The following is a 16,060-nucleotide window of genomic DNA, read 5'->3' as shown; positions in this document are numbered from 1 at the left end:
CCTTACAACTCATTGGCATTCTTAAACAACCCCAAAACATGCTCAATTAATGAAAAATGCAAAATTGGTGTGCGATTCGCGAGAGTTTCAATGATCTCCCAAAACCCTAATTTTTTGGGGCACCCCTCAACATCTATAAATAGACGAGCTGCAGTCTCATTCTTCTGTGTAGATTTCAACCATTAGTCTTCATCTAGATGGTGGTCCTACCCTTGTGGCTGCTCCCACTCCTTGCCTCCATCTAGTTGCATTTAGTCCCATCAACTACCACCAGCCACCATCACATTGTCTGCTATTGCTTCTGTTTGATCGTGATCAGCTGGGCGACAATTAGCAGTACCCTTCCTCAGCTCCTAGTGCTCCATTGCTGCATTTGCAGCTTTCTAGTGTTGGCATCCTCCTTAGGCATCATCCTTGCAATTGTCTCAATTTCCTAACTCTCTGGTGATCAGCATTTAATGTTTCCTCCCCTTCACTCACTCCGACTAGTGGTCACAGCATTTGGAATCTGTTTTTGGTGGATGTCACTCTACAACACCTCATCGCTCTATCCTTGGGCATGATATACACTCTTACATTCATTTACAACATTCATTCACTTTAGAGTTTATTCTCTTTGTGTTTGTCTCGATGTCTGAGTTTTGTGTTTGCATTTAGGATTTGAGTTTTGCTTGTCACTATCTGAGTCTTTGTTTTTCAATCATGGTTGTACATGCTGTGTTTCCTCAATGCAAACCCTAGCACATCTTCACATGGTATCAGAACCAATGCTCTTCTAAAGTGTATCTTGCAGTGATTATGGAGGCTAGTCTTTGTGCAAGACTCACATGTGACTTGATTCTAACTCATAATATCTCTAGGAATCCTATGATACTCTATCGAGCTTCTCCATCATTGGAGACTCTTGAGAAGGTATTATGGTCTCGAGGAGGAAGGTGCACCGAAGATAATGCCAAAGCCTTCATTTGAAGCTCCCAAAGATGCTAATGAAGCAAAACAATTGGTACCTACAAAGCAAGGAATGCAAATGCAAGGCCATCATGGAAGTGCCAATCCAATAGATTTTGGACAGCTAAGCATGCATGCTATGATGGGGTAGCCTAGATACTTTGGTAGAAGCACGATTTTTCATACTATGGTTGGACAAGGACCACATATGAAAATAACGTAGGGAATTGATGCCTGCAAATAGATGTTTTATTTGTGAGCAGGAGGGTCACATTGCAAGGGACTGTCCTAGTAGGCAGCAAGCTAGAAAATCACAAAATCAAGGAGATTCTAAAGGAAAGAAGAATTGGTGCCCGATGATGTTAGTGATCAGCCCTATGATAATGCTACTGAGTTGTGCAGAGCATGGGGCAAAATTAGAAATCAGCATACATTGATTTTCTTTGATAATGGTGCACGAGCCAACTTCATCTTTGCTGACATGGCAGCCCATCTAGGCATGAGAGAGGATGAGATGGGACCCATGAGGGAAGTTAAAATGACATGTAAATGTCACAACTCTATAGAAACAGAATTTGTATCCTTTTTCATTAATTTGTCTATATAATGATTTATTAAATTTATTTCCTTTGCACTAATTAGATATAAAGAAAAGTGCATTGGAGCTAGCCACTGATGAGTGGTCACAGGTTATGGTGGACCCACGCGGTGGGTTAGAGAAAAGATAGTTCACACTTCCACCTATATGGCCCGATTAGGCGCCTGTGACCAAAACTCACGCATATCAAGGTTAGACTCGCACACAGAAAAGATTGATGCCTTGAAGTGTGGGCTAGATCCACCAGAACAGACAATTACAATCAACAAAATGGCATGATCATGAAATGCTTGTATAATGTGCATGTGTGGGCTGAAAGATTGAAATGCACATTTCTTTGCATAGGAAAGTCACATGAAGATTCGGATACCGTTTTTGCGATGTACACGGAAAAAGCTTTCATATGACACCCATATTGGGGGGTCCCTAAATTTTAGGAGATCCCTAAATTTTAGGAGCCTCGAATTAGCCTAAAAATGCTAGTCCTAAAAAATAGGGATGTCATTCTAAAAATAGTAAGTTCTGTACTCTGACTGTGCTTACTAAATTTGGTTGTTTCTATTCTTGACAGTATTCAACCCAAAAAGGAAGGCCATAGAGAAGAGACAAGTGTCAAGACACTTGTCACACAAGTTTCCAAGTGTCCCACCACTTGTCACATCTCATGACATGTGGCTGGACACTTGTCTTGTGCTACTCCACTTTCCCCTTTTGTACTAGCTCTTCCCTCTCCTATAAATAAGAGCTCGTTTTTCTTTATTCAGCATCATTTTTCTTTGCTGTAAACTCATGTACAGCATCCACAGATAGCTAAAAACTGACCCCATCCATCCCCCACTTCTCCATTATCAAATTCCTCCATATTCCCTCTTCTATCACTGCTGTTTTACAGGACAGCAAGCCTGTAAATTCATTACAGCACCTCCTTCTCAAGCTCTTTCTTCCATTTTAGCAACAAGAAGCAAGCCCTATCCATGTACTACTGTTCAACGATGGAGAAAGGCTGATTTCCCCTCTTTCTTCTCTCATATTGTAAAGAAATCAGTTCTTATCATTGCATAATAGATAATGCATGTGTGTTTGTACATCTTTGCATGATCTTGTGAGAGTGAGAATTACTTCTTCTCACTCTCAGGTTGATTGTAACTGAGCTCTTCCTTAAGGGACTTGGATTGAGCAAAAATACATTCCTTCAGGGGGGGTTGCCCATCTTCAACCCTCAATCTTGTCTCCATTACTTTTACATTTTCATGGCTGTAATTTTGTGAGTAATTTTCATTTTCAGCTTTAAGTGTTCATTCTCTTTTATATTAAATCTCGAAAACAAGCCAATATCATAATTGTTAAGCATACTACGTTGTTCAGGGCGTTTACAGTAAAGGCCTTGCAGAGTCTATCACACCACTCGTTGAAAAGCTTCAGTTGCATATACAAGGATATGTGGACAGCGAAGAGTTATTCATTGCTCTACTTGAGGGTTGTGATGTATTGCTTGGTATATCATGGTATCATCATATGCATGCAGTGATTGATTCTCGTACAAAAGATATCACTATTTAGCATAAGGGAAAGGCACTCACACTTTATGTAAAGTTAAAATGTGAATCTGTCCTTGTTGTATCTACAATTGCCATTTCCAAAGTAATGAAAAATTATCTTTTAGTGTACTTGGTTTTTACTAAGGAAAAGACAAAAGTGAGAATATTGAGAACATGTCTAAGTTAGAGAAGGATCACATGTTATTTCTGAAAATGTACATTGATTGCTTCTCTCAGTCACTTCCAGGGCAACTACCGCCTGAAAGGCGAGAAGATCATGGCATAGATCTTATCCCTCGAAGTAGCTAAAACCACCATTCCTTCCATGGATGGATGGTAATTCCCTAATTACGAATTAGTTACAGCAATAACATTTATTACAAAACTGAGAAATACAAATTAACTTACAATCTTAGACAATGGACACCCTCTTGGCCCCAAAATTTATGCCCCTTTCGGTATTTATTTAACTTAATTGAAAAATAAGTTTATGTACAATGGGATTCTCTCAATCCCTTTCGGTATTCCAACTCCCCTTGCTGTCCAAAAAGACCAATAAGTCTTCAATCTGATTTGCCCCTTGATTCGAACAGTCAATTGATCTTTACCACTTTGAAGGAGATGGAAAATGCCCCAAATTCATTAATTTGTTGGTCCCTCCACCTGAATTTGATGGAAAACAGCTTCAACTCCATTTAAATCCAAGTCTTGGAGCTTCCAATTTCTGGCATGCTTCCCAAAGCTGCTACTAAACCCTAATTTCTGCTACATATTAGGATTTATAGTAGAGAAATCTGAAATTTCTCAACCTTTGGTGATTTCAATGTTGTAATCTTCGGTGCAAGGCTATAGAAAGGCTGAGATATAAGAGAGAATGCTGAGGAGAGAGAATTCGGACTTTCTTCGCAAAGAACTGAAAAAATATGTCATTAACTGTTATTGCCTTGTCTCAACAGCTTGTAGATGCAAAGAACTAAAGAAAATCAATCGTTTACTACTGCTCCCCTGTCTCAGTAGCCTATAGATGTTGTCACCTGCTATTGATTGGTCTTCTCTTGCACTTGGCTGCCTCAAAAGGTCCTCCAATGGCTGCAAATCAGACCAACGTCATCTCCTCCCTCTCTCTTGCAAGCTAAACACACTAAAATGCATTTCTCCAACCTCTAAAGACGTTTTTTAATCTTGCATGGGCATTTTTAACAAGTGGCAACCTTCCCAAATTATTTTTTTAGCATTATCCATAATTAAATATTAATTTTCAGTCTTTAAATACTGAAAATTTAATCTAATAATTATTTCATTCCCCTAAAAAATAATGTGATTAGCCAATAATGAAATTAGCTGGGCAACTTCCATTGCCAAGTGTCTCTGCACCATCTTTGACCATCGGGTTGGCATTAGGTACCATTAAACGTCACTGCTTTAGTGTCACCAACTGACACTTATGGCCGAATGAATGACCTAGGCTAACAATTGACACCAGATATCACCAAGTATCTGTGAGGCATAACTTATAGCAACTTTTGCCTTTAACATCCCGTGATTTTCTCAGGTCCCGTGCTAGTAAATTTACTCTAGCCCCAGTTACACCTCACATGTGTAACATTTACCTAACCATGTGATTAAAATTAATCCACATATTAAGTGAGATTTCAAAAATACATAAATACATGTCCTCATGATAGTAGCCCGCCTAATAAGCCACCCTACAGAGTTAGTGCAGCCCAACATGAGGAGATTATGAGTCAGGTGAATGAGTTGTTAGAAAAAGGACTGATTTAGCCTAACTCATCTCCTTTTTGTTCTCCAATGCTTTTTGTGTAAAAAAAATGATAATTCATGGCGTATGTACATTGATTATTAGCACCAAAAAAAGGATGATTCATGGCGTATGTACATTGATTATCATACCCTGAACAAGATCATGATAAAGAATCGTTTTCTGATTCCTTGGATCGATAATGTTATGGATAGATTGGAAGGGGCAGCCATATAGCTTTCAAGTCATCATTTGGGTTGTATGAGTTTCTTATTATGCCTTTTGGACTTACGAATACTCATATGACTTTTAATCAGATAATGGATCGCATCTTCAAGCTACATAGAGGATTTGTGGACACTTTCTTTGACAATATGATTGCCTATTCAAAGAACAAGGCAAAGCATAGAACACACTTGGACATTGTGTTCAATGAATTACGTAAGCATAGTCTCGTTATCAATGACTTGAAAAATGAATTCTTTTTTTATGAAATCCACTTTTTGGGACACATTGTATCAACTGATGATATTCACATGAACCCTACAAAGGTTGAGGCAATACAATCGTGGTCATCTTTGAGAAATGTGCATGAGATCCATAGCTTCTTTGGTTTATGTTCCTCCTACAAGAAGTATGTATGTGGATTTGTTAAAATTGCATCTCCATTGCATGCTTTGTAGAAGAAGGATATGCCATTTAAATGGACAACATTAAAAATTTCAGCATTTGAAAAGTCAAAGGAAAAGATGACTTTAGATCCTGTACTTGTGTTGCCCAATCTAAGGAATTCATTCGTAGTTCAATGTGATGCATGTGGTAACAGCATTGAAGCTGTTCTTATGCAAGATGGCCGAGTTGTGGCTTATGAGAGCCGCATTCTCCACGGTACAGAAAACAATTTGCAGGTCTATGAGAAAGAACTTTTTGCTATAATTCACGCACTGTCAATGTGGAAACACTATTTTTTCAGCAATGATTTTACAATTAAACATACCATCAGACTTTGAGATACTTTCTAACACAGACAAAGTTGTCAAAGAAGCATATGAGATAGGCAAATTTTCTCTCTATGTTTCATTTTTAAATTGCACATATTGATGGTAAAAATAATGTTGGCTGATGCACTGTCACGTCATCCACAAATTTCAGCCGTCAACATGGTTTATCACACTGAGTTGAATGCCATGAAAGAGTAATATGCTGCTAATTCGTACTTTGCTAATATTTATGATCAGCTTTGCGATAGCCAAAGGCATGAGCACTTTGTATTGAGAGATGGATTTCTAATGATGCATGGACGGCTGTGTCACAAAGCAATTAAGGCCCACAGTTATCACTAAAAGTCATGCTCCTTCGTATGCAAGACGTAGAGGTATTGATGCCACGGCCAAGCTAGTCGATCATTTCTTTGATGTAGAATAGTTTGTCAAGACATGCATCGTATGTCATAAGGTCAACCATAATAGGCAAAAGATGTCGGGTTTATTGCAACCCTTGTCTATTCCAAATAGGCCTTGGTAAAGTATTGCAATGGACTTTTTTTTTTAGCTTCCAAGGACACCTACAAGGAATGATAGAATATGGACTATCATTGACACATTTAGCAAGTAAGCCCATTTCTTTTTGGTGAGGAAAAAAATAAAGGCTCATCATATGGCACAATTATTTTTGCAACACATCTTTAAGCATCATGGTATGCCAAAGTCGATTGTTAGTGATCGAGACCCTTGGATTGCTAGTTTATTTCGAGAGGGGTTGTTTGAGAATATGGGTATCATACTCAATTCCAATCATCCTTCCATCCGTAGACAAATAGTCATTCTAAGGAAGCAAATTCCACAGTGTTAGATCTTTTTGAGATGCTATGTTTCAGACCACAAGACACAGTGGAAGTAGTATTTTTCCTTGATTGAGTTTGTTTACAACAACATACTACATGGTTCCATTGGCAAAGCTCCATTTGAGATACTTGAGGATAGCAAAAAGGTACTACCTATCTTGCAAGCTAAGGATAAGATCTTTGAGGTTGACTGTTATGTGGAAAACTTAGATGCATCCTATGCAAAGATAAAGTATATACTACAGAGATCATAGAAAAAGCAAAAGAGAACAATTGATCGTCACCAACGTGCTTTGCAGTTTATAGAGAGTGATTATGTATTGCTGCATTTTGAAAAGACAAGGCTGAAAAAGATGAAAGAAAAAGAAAGATCGTATCCGAAGTTGAGTATGAGATACTATGGACCCTTCAACATGTTGAATAAAATCAGCAATGTAGCATATCAGCTAAAACTACCTCCACATTGGTGCATACACAATGCCTTTCATGTCACTTTATTGAGGCCTTTTCATAGTGATGTGCCAAAGGATATGTCTGCTCAAGTTCAACCTAAGGTTGAAGAGCTGGGTGAGATTTTGGTACTCAAGAAGATTTTGGCACATAAGGAAAGAAAGGTCAAAGGTAAAGTTTCCAAGAGATACTTCGTGAAATTTAAAAATTATTCACCAATGGATGCCAAATGGATGGAAGAGGATGACTTGGCAAACTATCCTTAGTTGTTGCAACTTTAACAAGATGCCTTTCAATTAGAGCCGACTTTAGTGACTCCATCAAGTTCAGCAAAGTAAGGGTCCGAAGTATTATCCGATGCTCAAGGGAGGAGGTAGCACTTTCACTCCTTCAATTATAGACAACTCTCGTATGTAGTGGATCTCAAATGTATTTGGCATGCATCCGAGGTACCGTACTGACAGTATGTTTGCCATCAGGTCACTACTTAGTGTACTAGTCACTATGAAATGTATGCAACTCAATATGAGTTTCACCTGAGCACTGTAACTGTACTTTTGCATTAGCTTATAATCAATTTGGCATGAATTTTACCTTTATTTTAAGACAAAAATTTTGGTCGTTGATAAAGCTCAGTTTTTTATCAGTTTGAAAACCATTCAAGGTCACTTTTGAGATTAATCTTACATCAATTTTTGCATTGATTGTTGATAAGTTTTACAATGAGTTTGTGATTAGTTTTGGGTCACATTTGTAGCAGTTTTGTGGTTAGTTCTCAGATCAATAGATGATTGGTTTATGACCGTGGGGTTCTGTCACGAGGACATGAAATTTTGAGATGCTTTAATTTTGTTAATAACATTTAATTAAGTTATCAAATGTGCAAGGTTGTTTAGCATATGATGCACATGGCAGTTATTTCATGGTAGTAGGCCAAGGATCCCAAGGATGCAGTAAATGTCAAAATTAAAAGTTATGATAAGTTATGCCAGCTGGGTTTTGGTGGTCAATAGGTATCAAATGTAACCCTAGGATAGTGGTTTGACCGATAAGTGTCGATAGTGACACTAGGGACTAGCGTTAATTAATTAATTAATACCAGGCTAAGGGTCAACAGAAGTTGGGAACCACTTCAAGCTACAAATGGCCTAGCCAATTAAATTATGGATGCGCACTTCTAATTTTGGGCAGAATGACAAGAGCTGAATTTAATTTTTAGAATTATTTCATTCTGAAAATTAATTTAATGGCTGGATAATGCTCGAAAATGGGTTTAGAGAGCTGCCACTTGACAAAAATGTCCATGCAAGACTGAAAAACGTCTTTGGAAGCTAAAGAGAGGGATTAAGTGCATTCAGCCTGCAAGAGAGAGGAAGGAGAGGCCGTTGGTCTAATCTACAGCCATTGGAGGACCTTCTGAGGCAGCCACAGGCACAGGAGTACATCCAAATTGGAGCATGCGACAACAATTCTAGCCTTCACAAGAGCTGGCAACAACAATTTGAAGCTAGCGACAACAGTTCGGGCCCTCCTGGCAGCAGGCAACAGCATTAAATGCTGCCCAATACAAGCAACAATCAAATTTCAGACCTTTCTTGCAAAGAATTCCTGAATTTCTCTCTCTTCTAGCATTTTCTCACCTTCTCCAACTTGTGCTCAATCAATCTCAGCATTTCTCAATCTTTTGGATCAGATTTTACTCAAATTTGGTAGACAGCAAAGAAATCTTCACTATAAACCCTAAATTTTAGCCGAAATTAGAGTTTGACAACCACCTTGGGACTCATTCCAATTGGTGAAGGCATTGTACACTAAATGCAAAACCTGAAATTTGTAATTTTTCAGAGAATTCAGATCCCAACCCATTCATTGTGATTTGAGGTAGCATTCGGCAAGTTGGTGGTTCCATTTCGTGTAAGTCCTAGGTGAAAAATCAAGGGGCAATTGGACCAAATTGATTGCTAATCGTTGCTATGACAAAGGAGCTTTTAGAACAGCAAAGGAGATTGTGAATCAGTCATGGTCCTACATGATATGTTTCCTCAATGTAAACCCTAGCACATCTTAACAAACACTCACCAATCTATCTTCTCTAGCTACACAAAGAGGCCTAAAAATATTTGCTCCTCTAGATTGTGCTCTTTGTTAACACTTTTGAGGATGCTTGCCAAGAGCTTAAGCTCATCTACATTTACCTATGAGTTCAAAACATAACTTGTTTGTAAACATGTTCAATAAAACATTGAGACATGTCGCATTATTAAACACATTTTCAGCTACATGTTAATACGATCTATACCTACCTTGCCATGGTCGCAACATGTGTAAGTTGAAGCAACAAAAAATGAGTTGCTCCAATTGTCATGTGCTAAGCATATTGTGTATCTTTGAGTGTGTGAGGGAACATCTGAACAAGAGAACCATTTTCTCTATCTTGTCTTGCCATAGTCATCTCGTGCATTCTACAAAACATGTGTAAGTTGGAGTAACAATAAATGAGTCACTCCAATTGTCATGCACTAAGCATATTGTGTATCTTTGTGTGTATGAGAAAACATACGAACAGATGAGTCATTTTCTCTCATGCCCCGATGAGCAATCCTATAGGCTTGAAGCACATTAGGAAAAGGACACGAGTTAAAACTTCAATTGAAATCAAGGGAATGAAGTGGGACAATTTAGAGGCTAGCCTTTAATTGCATAAGGATCTGCATATCACTTTTGGCAGATGGGGCAATTGATAGCCAAATAACTTTCACCAAACAAAAGCTTCACAAAAGATTCCCTCTTCCAACACACTACTGAAGCAAATGCTGTGTCCCTTTGTAGCCACCAATCCGCATGCTAAAAAGTGTGAGAGTGCATAGCATAAACAAAAGCAAACACAAAAAGAAGGTGGTGCGAGAGTGTGCAACAGAAAAGAAACATGAACACAAAGAGGAAAGAGGAGAGAGACAGCATGAAGAGAAGAGAAGCCTCCACGGAATCTGAAATGAATGTTGAATAAAATGGCAGACTGATCGATCCTTGCACACAACCCAGAGCATCAGTGAGGGCATTGGATCAGGCCGATGACAATGGTAGAATCGAAGACTAAGAAGAAGGCTGATGTTGGAGTAGGCAACCTGCAAAACAGAGAATGAATCATCTCCCCCAATAGTGGCTGGCTGTAAATAAACATAACTCACCAAAACTGGCCAATCTGCAAATGAAGGCCACAATACTTTAGTCAGCCAGTCAAAACCTAGCCGGCCCACCTATCTTGGGAACGAAAATACTAACGTAGCCATCAAATCAAGCTGACCTAATGAAAAGTGCAAATATACAGCTGTCTACTCATTGACAAGGCTGGATAACTATCTGCATGCACAATGTGACACACACTGAAAACAAAATGCACATCAACTAAATGATCTAGAACAATTGGAGCTCAAATGTCTCTATCAAACTCTAACAAACCTCACAACCAAGAGATGAATAACTAACAAAATCACAAACTAATAACCCCTCTCAAATCCTTGGGAGTGTCTGAAGACCCAACGACCTCATGTAAAGCATAAAAGCTTGTGGTAAAGGCTTCATGAAGAGATCCATTGCACTATCCTCCGTGAAACAATAGGCCATTGCTAACTCAAAATCCATGATCCACTCCCGGACAAACTAGTATTAAACCTCTATATGCTTCATGCGAGCATGAAACACAAGGTTCTTCACCAATGCTAAGGCATTCCGGTTATCCATGCACAACTATGTGGGTCCAATTTATGGAAAAGCCAATCTCTGCCAACATGCAACGAAGCCAAACTGTCTCTTGAGTTGTAGAACAAAGTGCTCGGTACTTAGCCTCCATAGAAGATAAGGCCACAGTAGGCTGCCTCTTACTACTCCATGAGATAGCTCCTGATCAAAGGGAGAAAGCAAAACCTGTAATAAAACATCTAGATTCCACATCACCTGTCCAATCAGAGTCATTCCATCCAACGAGAGAGGCCCACTCTCCATACATGATTCCATGGGATCAAGTCCACTATAATTAGTGCAAGACCTACAAGGTAGCTCTCCAGTGAACCACAGTAGGAGTCTTCATGAAAGAAGACAATAATGCTACCACAAAGGAAATGTCTAGCCTAGCATGGATAAGCCATATCACAATCCAACAAGACACCTATACCAACTAGCATCTAGAAGGGAATCTCCAATAGTCACCATCTTAGACTCAAGATCCATGATGCATGTAATGGGCTTATACTCAGCCACACCAAACTCCGAAAGAAGCTCCAAGATATACCTATGTTGGAAAATGAAAATGCCGTGTCTCAACTAATAAATTTCAAGACCAAGGAAGAAGTGTAAGATCCCAAGGTCTATCATGTCAAACTCTTGTCACAAAAGCTTTCACATCCAATCCACCTGTTGTCACTCCTAATAATCATGTCCTCAACCTTACAATAAAAGTTGGGGTCGTGATCAGAACAATGGAAGCCACTCTATAAAAAGAACCAATCGATCCACTAGTACCAAGCCCCAAGAGCTTGCATCAAGCCAAAGAGGGCTTTCTGTAACCTATAGACATGATTCTCCTTCCCCTGCATACGAAAACCAAGAGGCTGATCAACATAAATCTTCTCCTCTAAGATGTCGTTCAAGAAGGCAAACATTTCATCCATCTAGTAAACTAGCCAACGGTGATGATTTGCAAGAGCCAAAACAACCCAAATAGTAGACATACAGGCTATGGGTGCAAATTTCTCAAAATAGTCCAAGCATGCCCTCTGTGCAAAACCCTTGGCAACAAGCCTAGCTTTGTGCTTGTTCAAGGTGCCATCAGCCACGTATTTGGTCTTATAGACCTGATTCAACCTATCACCTTCCGCTTCATTGAGCACAGAACCAACTCCTAAGTCTAATTGGACTCCATGGAATTGAGCTCCTATATAGCACATCACCATACATGCTATGCAAGAGCCTCATCAATGGTAGTAAGCTCGGGATCCTATAAAATCAAAGACATAAGGGCATACTTTACACAAAGTGAACTACTCTGTCGAGCTTGTATCTTGGCTGATCAATGCCTGTCAGCATTGCAAGAAAAAAGGCTCATGGCTGTGATGGAGACCGAGAGGCCTCCAATACCCAGAATGCACCTCTCTTGCATAGGGACCCCCCCTCACTAGGTAAAGGTACATCCCCGCCCCCTGAAAACACCTAAGGAGATAGGAAAGGAGTAGAAATACTCAATGGAGGAGGAATAGAAGAAGCCGTCAAGGGTGGAAGAGGAGCTTGGGGAGGGTCATCCTACTTTGTTGTTGTTTGCTTTCTTGTCCCCCTTCTTGTTTCTCCCTCTTGCACCTGCACTAAATGGCTTGATAGAGCCGGATCGACCAGCTCCTATCTCTTTGAGTCACTCATCATGCTCTAAGAAAAGCAAAGCTAACCCCTTCCAAAGAAGTCTTGCATACTCTTGATGTCAAAAGTGGTGTGGAAAACATCATACGTAGGAGATGGCAGCTAGGTAACAAGAAACATCGTCGTACTCTCTGAAGATATCGTTTGACCAAGGAATGCAAGCTCATCCTGCATATCCTCCATTATATTAGATGTGATCCTCCATAGAAGGAGAGTCATCAACAAAGAGCATCCTCAACTTCTTCTCCAAGGTGATACGATGGACAAAGGCCTTCTAATGATGCAATGAAGAGAGCTTCATCCACACCTCCGCTACCATCCGCAACTGCATACATGAACAAGGACAACATCCTATAGACTCATAAAAAGAAAGAACCTAGCTTAGAGGCTGAGTTGATTCCATAAAGCTGCTTGGTCCATAGAAGAACAAATGGCGAGATTCTCCACAAGGCGAGGAATGGTAACGAAATCCCATAGCTCAATGGCATTGAGGATGCACTCCATTTTCCATGATCAAAGGGACTAGTTCAACCCATCAAGTTGATCTTTGGATGAGGAAGAAAGAACTAACACCTATACAAAGGAGGTACCATCATGGCAATACAAGGGCCAAAAGGATGTGCCCCATGCGAAACATGTAAAGAAGCAAAAGGAGGAGAAAGCCACTCCGATCTTTGAGACTTGTCAAAATAGTATTCCTTACGGAACACGGCTCTAACCTCCATTCTTCACATCACTCTTCCCGACATTCTAACCTGTGAATACACCTATCTTCAAAGGAAATAACAGTTTCCTCATCAATCATCAAATGCATTAAACCAATGGTACTCCATCTCTGTAATAGACTTGCAAACACACTAAAAATTTCGTGTCTTGTCGAAAGAACGGAGAACCAGCTACACATTGCAAAGGAAGATTGTTGATGTCCCGCACACTTGGTAGAAGGCCCAAAGACAGCAAAAAGCTCACGTTCTTCTCATGATAGATCTACTCCAAACACTGACCTAGATGTGGTCTCCTTGTGTGGAAGCCTCCGTGTCCTTAAGACCAAAAATGCCAAGAAAATGACAAAGAGATAGTAGGGTTTGCGGGGAGAAACACAAAATGTGTATAGCAAACACTAAGAGAGAAGAGAAACTCAAAAACACAAGAAGAACACGGTGATGATACATTGAATCATGCTATGAGAAGAAAAGCTGATACAACGGAGCAGAAGCTCAAAAGATAATTGCACTATCTAGTTTGAATTGACCAACAACACCTGTTGGAATCTACACATTGAAGAGAGCCAAACACAATCCTTTGGGCTGTGAGCTATCGAAGTAATCACTAGAAGGTAAAGGACAATTGTCGAGAGAGCGAACCGCAATCCTCTGATGCCGTTGGAATGAAGAAGACGGTCACCAGTTGTCGAGGGAGCAAACTGCACTCCTCAAACACCGGGGAATGAGCCAAGATGCAAAACGCAAATGCCAAATGTCTCCTAAGTACCAAACGCAAAGATAGATGTTGACGACTATGTAGGAAAGGTCACCAGATGGTAGACACTACTTGATTATGGCAAACACAAACTGTACAGACCTCCTCTGAGCAAAACACAAGGTAGATGAAGTTGCTAGCAGATGGAGACCGATAACTATGTAGAAAACCTAACGCAAAGATGTGTGAAGCCCTCCAAACTACCAAACACAAATACCAGGGTGACGCCGTTGGGAAGAATATGACACCTACTAGTGGAGATGCTCCGGAGATGCAAAACGTAAGAACCTATTGCTAGATGTGGGAGAAATGATGCCAAGTAAGAGAGGGTGAAAGAAGGCCACGAACTACGATGTCCTCTGATAGGGGTGTGGACAGTAGCAACGTAGGGAGAAAAGAGTGCCGGAGTGACAAAAGAGGAGTGGAGAATGACTGAAGTGGTGGTGGTGACCGAAGAAGGTGGTGGCGAATGAATGAAGTGACTGCCTATTCATAGGCATAAGCTGTCTAGGGTGGCAGGTGCCCACTAAAAAAGTGGCCAAAATGTGGACACTAGCCCTTTTTGGGGCTGTCAGTGTAAAACCCTAAATGAAGGGTGTAGACTGAAGGAGTGGTTTCTCAACACTCATTTGGGTGATGATAACATGTGAGTGCACATTCGAAGAGAAACACAAACACGGAGAGTAAAGAGGAGAGAGAGAGAGAGAGAGAGAGAGAGAGAGAGCGAGAAGAGAGGAGAAATCTGCACTGAATCTGAAATGAATGCTGAATACAATGGCAAATTGATCAATCCCACACGCAGCCCCAAAACATCAGTGAGGAGACTAGATCAAGCTGATCATGATGACAGCATAGGATGGGCATTTAATTGCTGGTAGGGCAGATTTAGCAAGCCAACTACTATTTTTGGTGGCATTTTTGGCAGATCAGCGAGTTCAGCTGTTTTGCCACTATTTATACCAAGCAACTTGTGTGGGGCAAATTACTTAGTGTTTTCTGCAAGTTGCACACTCCATCATTCGACTCCATCTTTGTCTTTGGTGCTATCATCATCTACAATTTGATCTAGCGCTCTCACTAACGCTTTGGGCTGTATGCAGGGACTAATCAGTCCATTGTTGTATTCAATATTCATTTCAGATTCAGTGCAGATCTCTCTTCCATTCCTGCTGTCCTTCTCTTCTCCTTTTTCTCTCTGTGTTTGTGTTCCTCTTCCATTGCCCACTCACATGCTATCATCACCTAAGTGAGGACAGGGAGGTTCCAAACAGAAAAGGCCACCATGCTACTGAATTTTCAGCCAGCTGTTTGCTGCAGACAACACAGATTTTCTGCATTCTACAGGTGCTTTATACAAACACGGGACATCTACAACTCATCTTTTGCAGGTGTAGCTGATTATTCTCTCCGCTTGAGCTCTTCTACAGCAAAATGCATCAGATTTAGTGTGATTGCAGGTCTAGAGACATGTTATACCACCAGTTCAATGGTTTTGATAACTCGGATGAGGAGTCTATCCATGCTCTCTCTGATAGGCATCATGAACAGTTAGAAGCACTTTACCGATGCACAATGCAATGTTAGGTACACTACATGTTACCATGCACAAAGATTGCGAAGTGGCCCACAGTGAGAAGTCCACATGAATTTCTTTAAAATTAAGTATCTTAAACAACTTAAATACGATACTCAGCTCTGTGTGTGTGTGCATGTGTGTGTGTGTGATGGCAAACACACACTCTCTAAACACTTGACCTAGTTGCAAATTCCCAGCTCTGAGTTTATATAGATTCTATCATATCATACCAATGAAAATCTCTCTCTCTCTAACGGATCATGCAACCCTTTCAAATAGGCTCAACTCTCGAGCCCAGTCCTTTCCCTTTAGCCTACAAGATTCTATCCTTGTTCATGTGCACAAGTTAAAGAACAACGACAAAAATGTGGACAAAGCTTTTCTCTATCTAACCATCAAAAGACTTTTGCCCACCATATCACCTTGGAGAAGAAGGTTCGCATGCTCTCAATTGATGACTCTC

The 16,060-nt window shown here is 40.2% G+C and overlaps 1 protein-coding gene across 3 annotated transcripts in view; it reads right to left on the bottom strand.

The window, feature by feature from the left end:
- Positions 1 to 16,060, bottom strand: part of LOC148038172 (S-adenosyl-L-methionine-dependent methyltransferases superfamily protein) — a 112,977-nt gene that overhangs the window by 77,259 nt on the left and 19,658 nt on the right. The window lies entirely within an intron of this gene.

Source organism: Lygodium microphyllum, chromosome 3 (assembly GCF_053477565.2).
Source record: "Lygodium microphyllum isolate KBCC chromosome 3, Lygodium_microphyllum_v1.1.10, whole genome shotgun sequence".
NCBI lineage: Eukaryota > Viridiplantae > Streptophyta > Polypodiopsida > Schizaeales > Lygodiaceae > Lygodium > Lygodium microphyllum.
Note: the sequence above shows the minus strand (reverse complement) of the source record. Positions and strands in the feature narration are given on the sequence as shown.